Below are 18,356 nucleotides of genomic sequence, written 5' to 3'. Positions count from 1 at the left end.
CTGTGCAGGAACAGGGAGAGGTAAGTATTGCAAACAATTTAAAGCACGGAGGAGGCACCACGCTGGCACCGGGCCCCCCCGACTCACAGGCCCCATAGCGCGATGGTGAGTGGGCCCCACTTGCTCAGGGCTCCGGCACTTGCCTGGGTGCGCCGGGTGGTGATGCCGGCGCTGTTTGTGTGACCCTGAAACTCATTGTAGTTTGTTTAATAAACTAATTCTTTCCATCTATTTGTAAAATTTGGTCTACTCGTCTCGGGAAAACAGTGCCCAAATAGCCATTACATTATTCTACTAACCTCTGCTTTTTATATTATTCGTGATACTTGAGTTAAAAGTCACAATACAAGATAAAACTGTGTGATGCAATTAAAAACCCCTTTTCTATTTCAGCATGCATTAATTATCTTAAGCAGTGTCACTATTTTATATCAAGTTAAAGACTCCTAATGTGTAAAGTTAGAAACTTCAAAAATCTTAGCAATAGATAGCTTGCATTACCTAGGTGCGAAAAAGAAAACCTTCCTGAGGGTGTGTAAATTATATATTTCAAAGCAACAAAAGGTTTTGGATGAAATATTATCTTTCCAAAGAAATGGCATGCCATGAAAGTCTCCCCTGAGGATGGTAGGATAACAGATGCACCCTATTACCATCTTAGAAGGGGAACAGACAGAAGAAACCGGTATCATAACAGAATCATAAATGTGAAATAATTAATTCTAACCTGCAGAATATTCTTTATTTGTAGATGTAGATATTCTTCTTTTTCATATAGAATAAGGCATCTTAGACTTTCTGAGGATTTATGGTCTGTATAGTGAAATACCTCTTAAATATGAAATTACTTGCATTGCCAGTTTTCAAATATTTTTAATTATTTTTGCTATTCTATGAACCCCATGAACATTGAATGCTGTTGTTTGAAAATGGATGCTAAGGTTTTTTTTAATGTAATTATATTTTAATGAATAATATGCCTTAAAATGATATTAAATTAAAAGTTAACAATTGAATTTGAGTTATTCTGATTAGAGATGAGTTTATCAGGCAAAATTTGAATTCTCCTGTTTGAACGTTTTTTCCTGGGAATTTCGATGCTAGGGGAAATTATTCTCCACAAATGTAATGTCCTTATTTTGCTCTTGGGTCGCTCAAGAACCTAGAGCATAATATACTTAATATGTAAAAAATAATTGTTATACTCACCCTACGCTCAACTCTCCTGCTCTAGCTGTAATATTGGTCCTCTCACACTGTGTCGGACTTCCAGGTGTTATGGCAGCTGGGAGGTGAACGGCATCATGACGTCATGATGTGTGCCGTTGACTTGTTGAGCACCTGCGCAGAACGATCCCCAGCAACATGACACCCGGAAGTCCTGCACAATATGAAAGGACCTAAGTAGCGGAGGGACCGATGAGGTAATTATAACAATTTTTTAATTTATTTAACCATTTGATGCCACATTATGGTTCAAAAAAATAGCAGCCAGTAGCTGAATCCGCGCCGAAACGAAAAACAGAAAATACACATTTTAAGAAATGCAGATTTTTGTAAAATTTGAGTAGAATTCAATTCCACTCAAATTTATTTGCTCATCTCTAATTCTGATTGTTTGTTGTTGTTATAAAGGTTCTTGAATCCCTTGAAATTATTATTTATGTTAGTTAAGATTCTATTTCTTAAATATCTTAATAAATAATGTCAGTTGTATATTAGGGTATGTTAACATAGGAAAAAAACTTTCCTGCATATCTGTGCAATAGTCCATATTCAGATGTCCATTTTTCATCAGTGTGCATGATTCAGTTTTCATAATTTTTGATCCATGGGTTTGTTTTTACCACCAGTGTGGTATCTGTTTTTTAGCTTTCTTGTATGAATTTTTTTTTCCAAGGTTCTACACATTAAACAGTAAGAGAAGGACAGCAGTCAAATGACATATGGATAGCATCAATGTGCTATCTGTTTTTTTCACAGACCCATAAACCGAATTAAAAATGTCTCCATTTGTTTTTTAAATACTTGGGCCACAAAAAAATGGACATGTAAACATGATTAGAACATTGATGTGAAACATGGATGTCTGGATGAAGCCTTGCATGTACTATTTGAATGGTACATGTTCTATCCAGGAAAAACGGATAGCACACTTATGTCAAACATAGATGTCTGAATGAGGTTTTACACAGACTATCTGAATAGACAGCATGTATCACCTTATATCCCTTCTGATGGCACTGCAGGGCAATTAGATAATTAATTGGGTTATTTCATCATCGTAAATGGGTAAAATGGAAAAGTGCTGGTAAAAACAAGCAACTTTGCAATTGACTTCTTGTTATAAATTGTCTCTGTTATCAAGGATGAAGAGATTTTAAATTGTATTATTTTCTGCTCATCACCTAGGTTACCAGCCACCTCTGCAGCATATCGACAGTGGCTGGAATTCTATAACTGCTTTGAAGCTGGCCAGGTCACAGGATCCAGCCAGTTTCATTGCCACCACACCTCACTGATGTTGCAGATTCAATGCTTCTTCTGCTTGTAACATAAGGGAGTAATAATAATAATAATAGTTTTTATTTTTATAGCGCCAACATATTCCGCAGCACTTTACAAATTTTAGGGGGGACATACACAGACAATACAGAATAAGCATATCTCATATCGAAAGGAGTGAGGGCCCTGCTCGCAAGCTTACAGTCTATGAGGAAATGGGGGAGACACAAAAGGTAAAAAGTACATAAATTGTATATTGCAGCCTTGATATACTAAATAGGATAAATAATAATACATGGACTGGTCACCAGCCAGTATGTGTACAGTCCTGACAGAGGCTATTAAGTGCATGGTTGGTATGAACCTGAAGTTGAAGAAGATTTTAATATGGGGGAAAACTGGGACGGACAGAGTGTGTTTAGGTGATACGCCAGTCTAAAGAAATGTGTTTTTAGGGTTCGCTTGAAACTGTGGGTATTGGGAATTAATCAAACTGTCCTGGGTTGTGCCTTCCAAAGAATTAGTGTAGCATGCGAGAAATCTTGGAGACGGGAGTGGGAAGTTCGGATTATGGAGGATTTTAGCTACAGTAAGAGTTTTTGCCGAGTCAAAGGTGAGAAAAGTCCTGATTCTTGAGATGTTTTTGAGGTGTAGATGACATGAACAAGCGAGTGATTTGATGCGAGGAGTGAAAGAAAGATCTGAATCAAAAATGACCCCAAGACAGCGGGCTTGTTGCTGGGGAGTAATGGTTGAGCCACAAACGGAAATGGCAATATCAGGCACAGGTAGGTTAGTGGAGGGAGGAAAGATGAGTAGTTCAGTTTTTGACAGATTCAGTTTTAGGTAGGGGGAGGACATAATGTTAGACACAGCAGAAAGACAATCACTGGTCTTTTGTAGTAATGCAGGGGTGATGTCCGGAGCAGAGGTGTATAATTGGGTGTCATCAGCATAGAGATGGTACTGAAAACTGAATCTACTGATTGTTTGTCCAATAGGAGCGGTGTATAAGGAGAAAAGAAGGGGGCCTAGGACTGATCCTTGAGGAACCCCGACAGTAAGAGGAAGTAGGGAGGAGGAGGAGCCAGAAAAAGACACAGAGAAGGAGCGGTCAGAGAGATAGGAGGAGAACCAGGAGAGAAAAGTGTCCTTGAGGCCAATAGTGCGGAGCATAGTGAGGAGAAGCTGGTGATCCACAGTGTCGAATGCTGCAGAGAGATCCAGAAGAATCAGCAGGGAGTAGTGACCATTAGATTTAGCTGTTAGTAAATCATTAGAGACTTTAGTGAGGGCAGTTTCAGTAGAATGTAAAGAGCGGAAACCAGATTGTAGAGGGTCAAGAAGAGAGTTGTCTGAGAGTTAGCGCTTGAGACAGGAGTGGACCAGGCATTCCAGGAGTTTAGAGATAAAGGGAAGATTGGAAACAGGTCTGTAGTTGGCCGTGCAGTTCTGGTCAAGGGATGTTTTTTTCAGTAATGCTTGTATGCTGGCGTGTTTAAAAGAAGAGGGAAAGATACCAGATGAGAGGGAAAGGTTGAAAATTTTAGTTAGGTGAGTGGTGACAGCTGGAGCAAGGGACTGAAGGAGATGTGAGGAGTACACAGTTTGGGAAGGCAATGCAACAATGCCGCTGACACAAACTATCAATTGATCAGGAGTGCACCAACTTATGGCAAACAGGAAACCTTGAGGCTGGGGAGTGGAGTTATGTTGATTAAGAACTTGTAATACGTAATTAAAATATATATACATAAAAAGACAAACATGATAAAAGACACATATATGTTCTGACACCCTCAATGAGTATCAATGACCGCATATAATGAAGGCTCAAAGATCATAGAATGTTTGAGTTGGGGGGGACCTTCAGGGTCATCGTGTCTCAATTCAGCATTCACTAAACCATCTCAGACAGATGTCTGTCCAGCCTCTGTTTGAAGACGTCCATTGAAGGGGAACTCACCACCTCTCGTGGCAGCCTGTTCCACTCATTGATCACCCTCACTGTCAAAATGTTTTTTTCTAATATCTAATCTGTATCTTCTCCCATTCAGTTTCATTCCATGGCTTCTAGTCTTTCTTTGTGCAAATGAGAATAAAGTTGATCCCCCATACAGTGTGACAGCCCTTGAGATATTTGTAGACAGCTATTAAGTCTCCTCTCAGTCTTTTCTTTTACAAGCTAAACATTTCCAAATCCTCTAACCCCTCCTCATAGGACATTGTTTGCAGATGGGTCACCATTTTGGTCACTCTTCTCTTAACTTGCTCCAGGTTCTTCATGTCTTTTTTTAGATGTGGTGCCCAGAACTGGACACAGTATTCCAGATGAGGCCTGACCAAAGAGGAGTAGAGGGGGATAATTACTTCACGTGATCTAGACTGTATGCTTCTGTTAATGTAACCCAGTATTGTGTTTGCCTTTTTGCCGCTGCATCACACTGTTGACTCATGTTCAGTCTGTAATCTATTAGTAGGAAAAGAAAATCCCGGCACTCACGTGTTGATAATCAGTTTGATTTATTCCACAACTCACACAAGACGTTTCAGCCTGTCCAAGGCTTTTTTCAATTGTGGTTAAATACATTCAGTCAAGATATTTATAAACAAATCCACGGAAATGACATAATTCTCATTAACATAAAAAAAGAGTAGACCAATAAAAGAAATTATATACAACAGAATTTACAACAACATACAAAAATTAAGCAATAATAAACTCAAGTTGCACAATGAAAAAGAACAAGTGAATTCATATATTTAAATAATCCCCAATTACACATAAGACCATATACATCGCAGATTGTAAAATTTATTGCATGCATATACCACATTATATCTTTATTTCTCCATATTCTTTTAGCTAAAAATATATAATCATTTCATAGTTTTTCCAGAAAAAATCCTTAATGTTTTTAAGATTTTTTAATATTTCCAATGGAATCAAATATATCAATGACAAATAAATTCATATATATAAATAATCTCTAACCAAATATGAAAATATAAATCCTAAAACATGGATTCCATTTCATAAATGTATCAAAAATATTCCCATCTAAATTTCTCAATGTTCTTTTTATTAAACATATTCAACATTATATAATTTTTCTGGAAAAAAAATCCTTGATATTTTTAGATTTTTTCAAAAAGATTTTTATTATAATTATTATCTTGCCCTTTATAATTCTATTATTATGGCAGTATACTGATCTCTTTATAAGGTATTTACTAATAGAATTATAAAGGGCAAGAGAATAAAAGATAGATTTAGTCACTTGTTGCAGGCTGTTCATGAGGAATTAGTTGTATATACAAATGTAATAAACAGTATTGTTCTAATAAAAATCTTTTTGAAAAAATCTAAAAATATCAAGGATTTTTTTTCCAGAAAAATTATATAATGTTGAATATGTTTAATAAAAAGAACATTGAGAAATTTAGATGGGAATATTTTTGATACATTTATGAAATGGAATCCATGTTTTAGGATTTATATTTTCATATTTGGTTAGAGATTATTTATATATATGGATTTATTTGTCATTGATATATTTGATTCCATTGGAAATATTAAAAAATCTTAAAAACATTAAGGATTTTTTCTGGAAAAACTATGAAATGATTATATATTTTTAGCTAAAAGAATATGGAGAAATAAAGATATAATGTGGTATATGCATGCAATAAATTTTACAATCTGCGATGTATATGGTCTTATGTGTAATTGGGGATTATTTAAATATATGAATTCACTTGTTCTTTTTCATTGTGCAACTTGAGTTTATTATTGCTTAATTTTTGTATGTTGTTGTAAATTCTGTTGTATATAATTTCTTTTATTGGTCTACTCTTTTTTTATGTTAATGAGAATTATGTCATTTCCGTGGATTTGTTTATAAATATCTTGACTGAATGTATTTAACCACAATTGAAAAAAGCCTTGGACAGGCTGAAACGTCTTGTGTGAGTTGTGGAATAAATCAAATGATTATCAACACGTGAGTGCCGGGATTTTCTTTTCCTACAGACATTGTTTTCCACGTGCACCACTCTAGCTATACGGAGTGCCGACTATTCCTTTTTGATTGTAATCTATTAGTATACCTAAGTCTTTTTTACAAGTTCTGTTGCTTAGCCCTATTCCTCCCATTCTGTATATGTTTTTTTCATTTTTCTTGCCCAGATGTAGGACTTTGCATTTTTCCTTGTTAAAAAACATTCTGTTAGTTGCTGCCCACATCAGTTAGTTGCTGCCAACAGCAACAACAGCTTAGTACTAATCTTCAAAACTAAATTACTAATCCATATGGTAGATTCTTAGTGAAAAACGTAATCTTAGATTCTACCTTGTTATCCTATCCCTTACAACAGCACAGCATGGGGTAAATCAATAATAGGGAAAGATTTCATCTAATTCCTATGTGGTTAGCTGGCAGACACTATGTAGTGAAGCACAACAGTATCATTTCATTGTCATTCTCAATGTAGATGCAGACCACATAATAGGCTATGTGCCCACGATGCAGAAATGCTCAGGATTTTTCCTGAGCGCTTCTGCATCTCCCTGGCAGAAAAAAACGCATGCGGATTGTACATGCGTTTTCCTGCCAGGGACATGCGGAAATGGAGCGTTATTCACTGACATTTCCGCATGCGGGTTGACAAGCGCTTTCTAAGCGATTAGCATCACTTGGAAAGTGCTTGTGACAACTAGGTCACACTATATAAATCCATGCAAACGGCATGGATTTATATAGTGTGACCCGAGAGAGTGGTTAAAAATTAAAAAAATAAATGTATACGTACCCTCCGATGGCCCCCGGTTTCCTGCTTTACACGCCGTTCTCCCTTGCCGACAGCGGTGGATTGAAAGACCTGCCAACGTCAGCATCGCGTGACCGGTCACATGACTCTGACGTCAGTGCAGGTCCTTCAATCCACCGGGAAGCAAGGAGGAGCGCAGCATGGGCCTCCGGAAGGTAAATATACGTTTATTTTTTATTTTATTCTTTTTTTACAGATTTTTTAATGGTACCGGGGTGTGGATGAGACTCTCCTCTCCTCTACACCCGGGTACCATCCACACATTAGAAGGTGCCAATTACGCAAGTACAGATGCAGTCTTGCGGAATTGGCGCGTTCTAATACAAGTCAATGGCGGCGAAAATGCAGCACTTCCGCAAAATAATTGGTAGTGCTGCGTTTTTTTCCTCAATGATAATCCGCAGCGGAAATTTCCGCAGCATGTGCACAGCACATGCGGATTAACTTTGGGGAACATTGCTGCCCTTCTACCATGCGTTTTTAATGCGTTTCCGCAGCGTTTCCGCAGCTGCAAAAACGCAGCAGAAACGCATTAAAATCGCATCGTTGGCACACAGCCATATTATGTAAGGGAGAATATTACATGAACTGCATCTACATTGAAAATGGCAAAGAAATGTATGTATGTGTATGAATGTTTTAATAATAAATTAAAAGTTAAGTTTTAGGTCCCAATTTTTGCTATTTTGCATACTAATTAATTTGGGATAGAATTTTCCCCTTGTTATATGGTCCTTTTTGCTATTTTTTTTATTTAGAACTTGGCTAATTGTTGGACTTCTGTACAGATAAAAGATGATTTCTGGAGACCACAGAAGTTGGGCAACCTATATGTACTTATATTTTGTAAGATCCTTTTTATTATATGGTATTATAATAAGCAGAGAATTCCATTTTTGTTTGGAGATCCTCACAATTATGTTGAATGATATACACATTGTGTAAAAGGCAAAGGTTTTTACTATTCCATTCTGATCTAGGAATCATCAGTACATGTTTTTCCCCTTTTGTCTGATTCATTTTCATAGATAATTCTCTGGAAATTTTAAGCCATAAGAACTGAGTTAAGTTTTGTAGTTGAAATAATAATATAAAAAGTGCTAAATATATCCAGTCCATCCTACGTTAAACATTGAAATAATCTAGTATATTATTTTTTTTAATTCTGTCTATTTAAATGGTAATTCTAATTTACTAAAGGTAGTTTATTTTGCTTCATCTTTTGTTTTGTACATAATTAGTCTAGGCCTCTGTAATCCTTTATCCATTTTCCTTTGTTGGGGAAACTTATTTGCATATTTGAAGTAGGAAATTCTGGCTGGTGTCTTTGTTTAAGGAGGAACAAAAATCTTGAACATGCTAATCAAAGTGAATACTTTTTGTGATATCTCACTTCTGACATTTGAGGATAGCTTTATGCAAATGAGCAATGTGTCTGCCTTTCTACAGAAGAATATCAAACACATATGATTGGAATACAATTGTCTCTCTGTATTGACAGAAGTCCTTCATGTGCCTTTTCTCAAGTGCAAATTCCTCTTAGATAAGTTCACTTTTGAAGTATACCATTCTTTGGCTGTGGATATCAGTAGCATAGTTCTTGCTGATATCAGTATTCTTGTCAACTAGCATTAGATCGTCGCAAAAGTTCTGTTGCTTCTTATGAAGGGAGACATCACTTTAAATTAAGAAGTTTGAAAATTCATATGCCTTCTGCCATAAAATGAACACCCTCACTTAAATAGAGGGAATGTAGAGGAATATCTCTAATCATCTAGAAACTAAAATACTTTTCATCTATTTCCAGATTTTCACTATTTCTGTTATATAGGAGAGTTCAAAAATTGCTACGGTAGAATGCAAGCATTGACAGATTTTGGAATATTTAGAATATTCTTCTTTCACCCCTTCCCTTGATTCTAATTTTCATAATTGAGCTTTAGTTTTTTTTAATCCCCTTGTGCCTTTTTCTTTTTCCATAGACATAACGATTTGAGGATTGTTTTTTTCTGTTACAAGCTATAAATTTGAATTACACTAATTCTAAAATGGTTTTAAGAAATTCATAACTTTGTAAAAAAAAAATGGTTTGCTATGGGAGTTTCTGTGGTTCCAATATGTTTTCAAAATTTCTATAAATGAAACTATGAGGTTTTTTTTTGCTGTGTTGCAAATTGCAGCTTTATGACTGCCAGCACTTGATATTTATGGAGTGGGCTCATCACCTGAGACTGCTCCATACACCTGTAACCGACATATGATATGCATGTACTTCACACGTTGGGACGTGCATGTGTACCATTATTGATGCTAGTCACACATTAAATGATTCCCTATGCAGGGGATGCATTACTTTATAATTACAAAGCAGCCTAGGAAAATGACAATTTCCTAGTATGATTGAAGAAAGACACATGTCTATTATTTTCAACTATGGGAAAGCAGAGTGATGTGAATGAAGAGAAGGTATACACTTTGCTTCTCCCTATTCATCAAGCAGAGGATAGGCTTTGGATACACTTATTATGGAAAAATTATTTTTACATATGTTAGCAGTTACTTTTAGTTAATAAAATTGCTCTAAGTTTCTATCTCTAATCTTCATTCCTTCATTAATTGTCACACTCTCTGATAAATTGTTTCCAATTTGATGCAAATAAAATATTTTTTTATTTATGGAATATCGCTTCCAGTCATATGGGCTGTGTTATAGATATGCTTGTAAATCTATAAGAAGTCTCATAATTAGTCAAGGGCTTGCAATCTAACAAGTTACCTTTTTATGACCCCTATGCAACTGACCCCTCCTTTGGAAACAGGTATTTAAGGAAAATTCTAATGGCTAGCAGAGAAGGGCAGATTTGTGATCAGTAGAGAAGCTGCAGCCCTACTTACATGGGTGCAACTTCACCAAAGTGACTGACCACAATCCTCTCAGTTGGCTGCACCAGGTGGCCATCGACAATGGTAAACTACTGCGGTGGAGCTTGGCTCTACAGCAGTGTGGTTTTACCATTCAGCACAAAAAGGGAAGCGAACATGGCACCTCTGACTGGTTGTCCCGCCAGGGTATGCCGAGGAGATAGACTTGGGAGATGACCTGTAAATTGGTCTCCTATGCAACCTGTTAAAGGGGGAGGTGTTATAGATATGATTGCAAATCTATAATAAGTCTAAAAATGAGCCAAAAGTTTGCAATCCAACAAGTTACCTTTTTATGACTTTTATATGAAGGTACTCTTAGCTTGACACACAAGAATGCACAGAAGGGCAGATTTATGACTGGTAAAGATAACAACCTTAGCAAAAAAAAGAAAATGTAAAATTCCTTAGTCTACTTTATAAATATTATGAAATGAGGTTTTATGAATTGCGTCAATATAATAGATAGGAAAGTCATATTTTTAGAGATGTGAAATTGCAAATGCAAAGCATGGTTTCGCATCACTGTGTGATTGCCGGAGTCCGCCAAATGGGTATCGGCCAGATAGATGACAAGATCTATGCCATGTCCTATCTATGAACAGATAAAATCGTGATAGAAAAGATAATTGGAATATCTCCCGCCAGGGACCCCCAGGGGCGAAGATATCATAAAAGTTGGGAATGTCATAATTTTCTGAGACTAAAACAGATCCTATACTTCTCTGAAGACCAGCTCTGTTAGGAGTCACCGGAGGGGTGGTATGTGGGTGTAACATGTGTTAATAAAATGCAATTACTAAATTATGATTTTTGTTCAATGCCAGGATGATAAATTGTTGTGTAGGAATGATCCACGATTTCACAGGAGTTCTTCCCTCCATAAATCTGAGCCATTTTCATGACAAGGTTTAGTAACTTTCTTTCGTTATTCCTTTTTATTTGATGTAATTAATCATATACAGTGGTGGCCAAAAGTATTGGCACCCCTGCAATTCTGTCAGATAATACTCAGTTTCTTCCTGAAAATGATTGCAATCACAAATTCTTTGGTATTATTATCTTCATTTAATTTGTTTGCAAGGAAAAAACACAAAAGAGAATGAAGCAAAAATCAAATCATTGATCATTTCACACAAAACTCCAAAAATGGGCAAGACAAAAGTATTGGCACCCTCAGCCTAATACTTGGTTGCACAACCTTTAGGCAAAATAACTGCGAACAACCGATTCCGGTAACCATCAATGAGTTTCTTACAATGCTCTGCTGGAATTGTAGACCATTCTTCTTTGGCAAACTGCTCCAGGTCCCTGATATTTGAAGGGTGCCTTCTCCAAACTGCCATTTTGAGATCTCTCCACAGGTGTTCTATGGGATTCAGGTCTGTACTCATTGCTGGCCACCTTAGAAGTCTCCAGTGCTTTCTCTCAAACCATTTTATAGTGCTTTTGGAAGTGTGTTTTGGGTCATTGTCTATGTTAATGCTTTTTCCCAAAAAGCTCTACTTTTGTCTCATCTGACCACAGAACATTCTTCCAAAACGTTTTAGGCTTTCTCAGGTAAGTTTTGGAAAACTCCAGCCTCGCTTTTTTATGTCTCAGGTAAGAAGTGGGGTCTTCCTGGGTATCCTACCATACAGTCCCTTTTCATTCAGATGCCGACGGATAGTACGGGTTGACACTGTTGTACCCTCGGACTGCAGGGCAGCTTGAACTTGTTTGGATGTTAGTCGAGGTTCTTTATCCACCATCCGCACAATCTTGCGTTGAAATCTCTCATCAATTTTTCTTTTCCGTCCACATCTAGGGAGGTTAGCCACAGTGCCATGGGCTTTAAACTTCTTGATGACACTGCGCACGGAAGATACAGGAGCATTCAGGTCTTTGGAGATGGACTTGTAGCCTTGAGATTGCTCATGCTTCCTCACAATTTGGTTTCTCAAGTCCTCAGACAGTTCTTTGGTCTTATTTCTTTTCTCCATGCTCAATGTGGTACACACAAGGACACAGGACCGAGGTTGAGTCAACTTTAATCAATGTTAACTGGCTGCAAGTGTGATTTAGTTATTGCCAACACCTTTTAGGTGCCACAGGTAAGTTACAGGTGCTGTTAATTACACGAATTAGAGAAGCATCATATGATTTTTCAAACTGTGCCAATACTTTTGTCCACCCTTTTTTAGGTTTGGTGTGGAATTATATCCACTTTGGCTTTAGGACAATTCTTTTTGTGTTTTTTCATTGAAGATAAATTAAATGAAGATAATAATACCAAAGAATTTGTGATTGCAATCATTTTCAGGAAGAAACTGAGTATTATCTGACAGAATTGCAGGGGTGCCAATACTTTTGGCCACCACTGTATACTGTATTGTTTTGTCCCCTTTATGAAATCTTTTGTATATTTTTTTAAACACTGCCTATCTTTCTGGATTAAATGTAAAATGTAATAGTTCTGTTCCTTTTGCTCTGAAAACCTGACCCCTGAAGCCTTATGCTACCTGTGACGGGTGTCCAGTTGGCCTGTATAGATGATTGGTGGTGGCAGCTAGTTGTTCTATTTGCTAACACGGAACTGGCAGTAACCGTACGGGGGTTATATACATGTATTCCTTGCATTGGAATCAGAAGTGTATATACCATACACTCACTGTTAGTTCCCCAACAATTACCTAGTAGTGGAAGCAGCTGCATCTTTATCCATCACTCGTCAGCAAATTGTATATTTTTCTTGTGGCAGAGTGCATCTTCTTACAGTAACCACTGTACTTACAAGTGCTTCAATCAGCATGATATCTTGAGTAAACAGTATTTACTTCATACTGGTTAAACATGAGATACAATTCAGTGTCACACAGTCCATGTGCTGCTAACATAACACATTCAGGAAACGAAAAAAAACGCAGGAAATAAAAACAACCAACAATTGAGAGCTTTCCTCCCACCATACAGCAAGCATATAACTTTACACACTATCGCCATCTGTTGTCTGGTTAGTATAAAGTCCTCCTTTCACTTATAATAAGTCTTAATCTGTTGTATATGCCAACAATTCTGATGATTGGAGGCAGCGGAGTTACGTTCCCTTGACAAAATGTAACAGTGTATGGGATCTGCTTGACCCCCCAGCTGTGTATCTTTGACAGGCTGGATCTGAGTTCTGTGTGTTTCCAGGTTGGTTCTGTATTCATTGGCATGTATATCAGCTATGCTCAAATACTTGTTTCCTATCCATGTGCTTTCCTCTCTATCTATAGTCTCTTTTCTCTATTCCCCTTCAGATACTTTCTCCTCTCCACTATAGATCTGTGTACAATCCCCTCTCTCTCCCTCCTGCAATCTCTAAGACTAAATTCACACATCCGTGGGACACATCTGAGTGCGGTCTAATATTTTTCATGTAGAAAATCAATTCACTGCACACTCTCAAAGGAAGTTGATGCAACTTATTGTTACGCAATATAATTTTATTGTGGTCCATAAACAATAAAGGTTGTGACGGTAAAAAGCAACTATATAACAGACGTTTCGACCCTGGATCGGGCCTTAATCATTGTGTCACTATTGTAATAGGTTAGAATGAGTTTACAATGTGGAAAATAGGAATCCCCAGATTAAAAAGCTGCTGGAGGTAGTGCTTTAAATGCATCACTGGAAAGTATTGTATGGAGAGTGCTATAATGATGCATCGCTCAGACACTGATGATTCCTATTTTACGCATTGTAAACTCATTCTACCCTATTACATTAGTGACACAATGATTAAGGCCCGGACCAGAGCCGAAACGTCTGTTATATAGTCGCTTTTTACCATCACAACCTTTATTATTTTTGGACCACAATAAAATTATATTGCATCACAATAATTTGTATCAACTTCCTTTGAGAGTGTGCGGTGAATTGACTTTCTATTGGATTACGGTATTATCAACCCCTTTACACCAGCACCTTGCCCTAGACCAGAGTGCACAATAATTATCTCTATGATATTTTTCTTGGACAGCATTCAGACCCATAAAGATAGAATGGATGCTTTCACAGTGAAATTTATTTAATTTCCTTACATATTTTTGCAGTAGCTAAATTGCTCATAGGGGCTAAATGGAAAACAGCAAATATTCCCAATATAGACGACATAATAGAACAAAATTTAATGCATAACTCATTTGAATTAGCCTTGGCCCTAAGCAACAACTCTCTGCCCAAGTATGAAGCCAAATGGTCAACATGGAATACATTTATTTCTACCTAAAGCAGAATTCCTTTATTTGCTTTTGTTTTTATGATTCGCTTTGAATTTTAGCCACCCAGATAGTAAATTCTGTAATAGGATAAGTTAATTTAATAGTATAGACATCTCTATTACTGATAATAAATTTCTCAGAAGACTACTTTTTCCTTCCCTTTCTTTCTTCCCCTAAAATTCCCATTTTTGATTTTTTAAAGTGAAGTTATAATGTTCAATCTTACTACTTGCCATTGGCTGGAAAACATCCAAATCCCTCATAACCATGTCTGCATTACCTAACCATGACATGTGTAGATGATCACTATCAATTTCCTCTGATGCACCAAATCTACAAACAACTCCAGACATTAATTTTATCCAGTGGCTTGGGTTGTGCTTCCCTATCTTGCACCTATCCTGAAAGACATCCACACACACATACCCACACTCATGCAATTCACACTTTCACACTATGTTATTTTTTTAAATCAATTTGTAACAGTGCTTTGGCAAATGTTTCTGAGGAGCTCTTATTAGTTTTCAAACATTTAAATTTAGACCCAAACTTTGGAGCAGGAAAATTCTCTCTCTGTCTATCATCTTGGCCTTCCCCCGAACTCCAAACATTAAAACAAACTTTCGGGAGAAGTCCATGTTCGGACACTAACTGGTACGAACCCCAAACTTTTAAGTTCGGGTTCGGTCATCTCTACTTATAAAAGTAAAGAGCAGACAGCTGCACTGAAGTGTAACTGTGAGGGGTCAAACAGTCCAAGTACTCAGATTTAGTACACTATGGCGCTGTAGTGGTCACTATCATTCCAGGGATGCCTAGAACAGCTTGCCTAGATACACTCTTGTGTCGCATATACTGCATGTGTGTGAGAATTGCTCAACCCCACTCTTTGCAACCAGTTAGTAGCACACAAACAATATGGTAAAAAGGTAAGAGAAAACAAGCTGGCACTAGTTGCAATAGGAGAGCAACAATGTCATGTGTATAATGAGTTTCCCGGGATATACGACCATAATGGTGGTGCTGAACACTCTAAAAATTATAGTCCACATTCCTAATCTTCATCAGAAGAGAAAAAAGAGTTGCACTCACCCTGAAAGAGAAATGCGCTTATACTTTATTTCTGTGCAGCAGAAGATAGTGTGTGCACACAGGAAACATTAAGAAGGCAACAGCCATTTCGCTTCATCTGGCCGGAAAAAAACAAACACATATAAATGTACAATTATGTAAAAGAAAGTTAAAATAGTTACCGGTGAGAGAGATTGGCAACATCTCTTAGGACCCCTTTACATATACATGTTTCCAGTAGAGGTGGCATTCTTTTTTTCACTGATACCACACTTACCAATTATAACCGATGGTGATCTTCACATGCCCGTGTTTTCACACGGACCATATGTCCATTCGAACCACATGGAGAAATATCCATATTTTTCCCGGAGCACAGCTAACATGGGCCAATACAAGTCTATGGGTCAGTGAAAAACAAATACAGCACATTGATGGCATTTGTGTGCCATCCTTGTGCTGTCCGTGTGCTGTACGTGTTTAACATTTCAAAGTATAGGAGAATCTTTGTAATTTCATTCTTTCTTTATTCATACCGGAAAAACACGGATGGCACACTGATGAAACACTGATGGTAATCTGATGGAAAACACTGTTGACACCGGTACCAGTTTTTCCTATACGTGTTATATACGGATGAGTAAAGGAGGCGTTAGAGCCAAAATGCCCAACGCAAGACCTGCAGAGGACAAGGAAAGGAGAGACTGGTAACAAATTTCACCTGTGGCACCTTGATCTGTCCTGTAGATCCTTTGCAAAGGGAACCTAGGCAGCTGAACATGCCTATTTTTCCACCACTTGATATGGAAATCTGTATTTCCTTGCAAAGATCCAGTCTTCACAGGTGAGTTTAATAAAATGACATTTATTTAGAATAAAAGTTACAATTGAAAAGGGACTGTTAAAGATAAGATATAAAAAGATGTATTTATAGCCACCTATGAATACAAGAGAGGTTATCTGACCTGCTACAAAAGGATATATTTAAATCAAATTCCTGGCTCACAGCCATTGGCCTTGTGCATATGGTAAAATCAAAAGTAAAGATTAAACAATGCATAAGCGAAACCATAAACAATTATTTGTTTTCAATGATCATTATGTCTCAAAAGACATGAAAGTGTCTGGTTTCAGAAAAACATGTTGCTTATAGAACAGCATCATACATTAAGAATATCTGCAGGTTTAGCATTGGTGTCTTTTAGCTGATATATAGCATGATATTACAAAGATGGTATATAGCTGCCAAATAACAAGTAATATAACATATTGGCAAATTATGATTATAATAACTGTATTGATTATTTTCTTTATCAGTTGGTTTCCTGGAGTTATATTTGTATTATATGTAAGTAAACGTGTTCATCATTACAGCACCATGGAATCAATGGTGCTTTAAAAACAAATAATAATAATAATAGCATTGCTCTCATGAACCGATGGTACATAATCCAGTCCATTGCAGCTGTATACAATGCTGGTGATCCAACTAAAGTTTCTGAATGGATAACTCATGTTTTCTTAGCAAAGCAGGGCTGTAATAGCAGACAACCAGTTTGTATGCAATTAATGTGTAATGGAAACAGGACAGATTTCGGTTGGAGCATGCAGATGGAAGGAGCAGAATTTCGGGCCAGCAGCATGATTTGATAAACACTTTCTCGCTAGTATGACACCTATTAAGTTATCTCTTGACTAAAACATAGCATCCGAAAAAGGAGAAGGAAGAAAATCTATATCCAAAATGTCAGCCATATCTAAATTGGCACCAATTTTCCAAAAAAAGAGCCAGAGAAAAAGCTCTTAGTGAAAATTGATTTTATTATTTTATAAATAGACAACCATAAAAAAGTTTACATTATATTAGTGGTGACTGGTGAAAGAAGCAAAGCCAGATTAGGCAGATGAAAACAGCCAATAAAAGGAGACCATCCCCCCTATAGAAGAGCGTCACAAAAGTCAGAAGATAGTTGTATAACAATATCTATATATACCCGATGACAAATTGCCAACAGAATAATAGTCTAATAATAGGGTATTGTCAAATCCTGAGCTATTCAACCATGAAGTATAGTATAGTCAAGCGCTAGTCACATTTATGCAGAGTATATCACTGATTAAAGTGCAATCTGCAAATAAGCAAGCAAATGTGCTAAATTCCTATATAAAGGAAGTGCAGGAGCTATCAGGGAAAGACAGTCATGAAACAATCGTTGTGCAATACATGTGTAAATGCATGCACTAGACTCATATGACTCTAATGTTATACATGGATATAGCAGTAATTTTTACCTTGTGACATGTTCTATTTGCTGTGCATGCTCTACCAGGAGGGAGCTGATAGCACACCTCGATGCACGTTTCGCCTGCGTGGCTTCGTCAGGTGCTTTAAAAACAAATAATAATAATAGCATTGCTCTCATGAACCGATGGTACATAATCAAGTCCATTGCAGCTGTATACAATGCTGGTGATCCAACTAAAGTTTCTGAATGGATAACTCATGTTTTCTTAGCAAAGCAGGACTGTAATAGCAGACAACCAGTTTGTATACAATTAATGTGTAATGGAAACAGGACAGATTTCGATTGGAGCATGCAGATGGAAGGAGCAGAATTTAGGGCCAGCAGCATGATTTGATAAACACTTTCTCCCTAGTGTCAACAGTCAACACACTTTGGGCAGTGGTGTTATGGTGTGGTGATTTTTTTGTTCTTAGGACACCTTGGGACCTCTGATTCTTGTGGGTGGACATTTGGTCACTATATCTTATCTAAGCATTGT

This window comes from Phyllobates terribilis, unplaced genomic scaffold (assembly GCF_046119375.1).
Source record: "Phyllobates terribilis strain yellow unplaced genomic scaffold, ASM4611937v1 Scaffold_1__5_contigs__length_1240528914, whole genome shotgun sequence".
NCBI lineage: Eukaryota > Metazoa > Chordata > Amphibia > Anura > Dendrobatidae > Phyllobates > Phyllobates terribilis.
The sequence above is the reverse complement of the archived record's forward strand: the minus strand, read 5'-3'. Positions refer to the sequence as shown.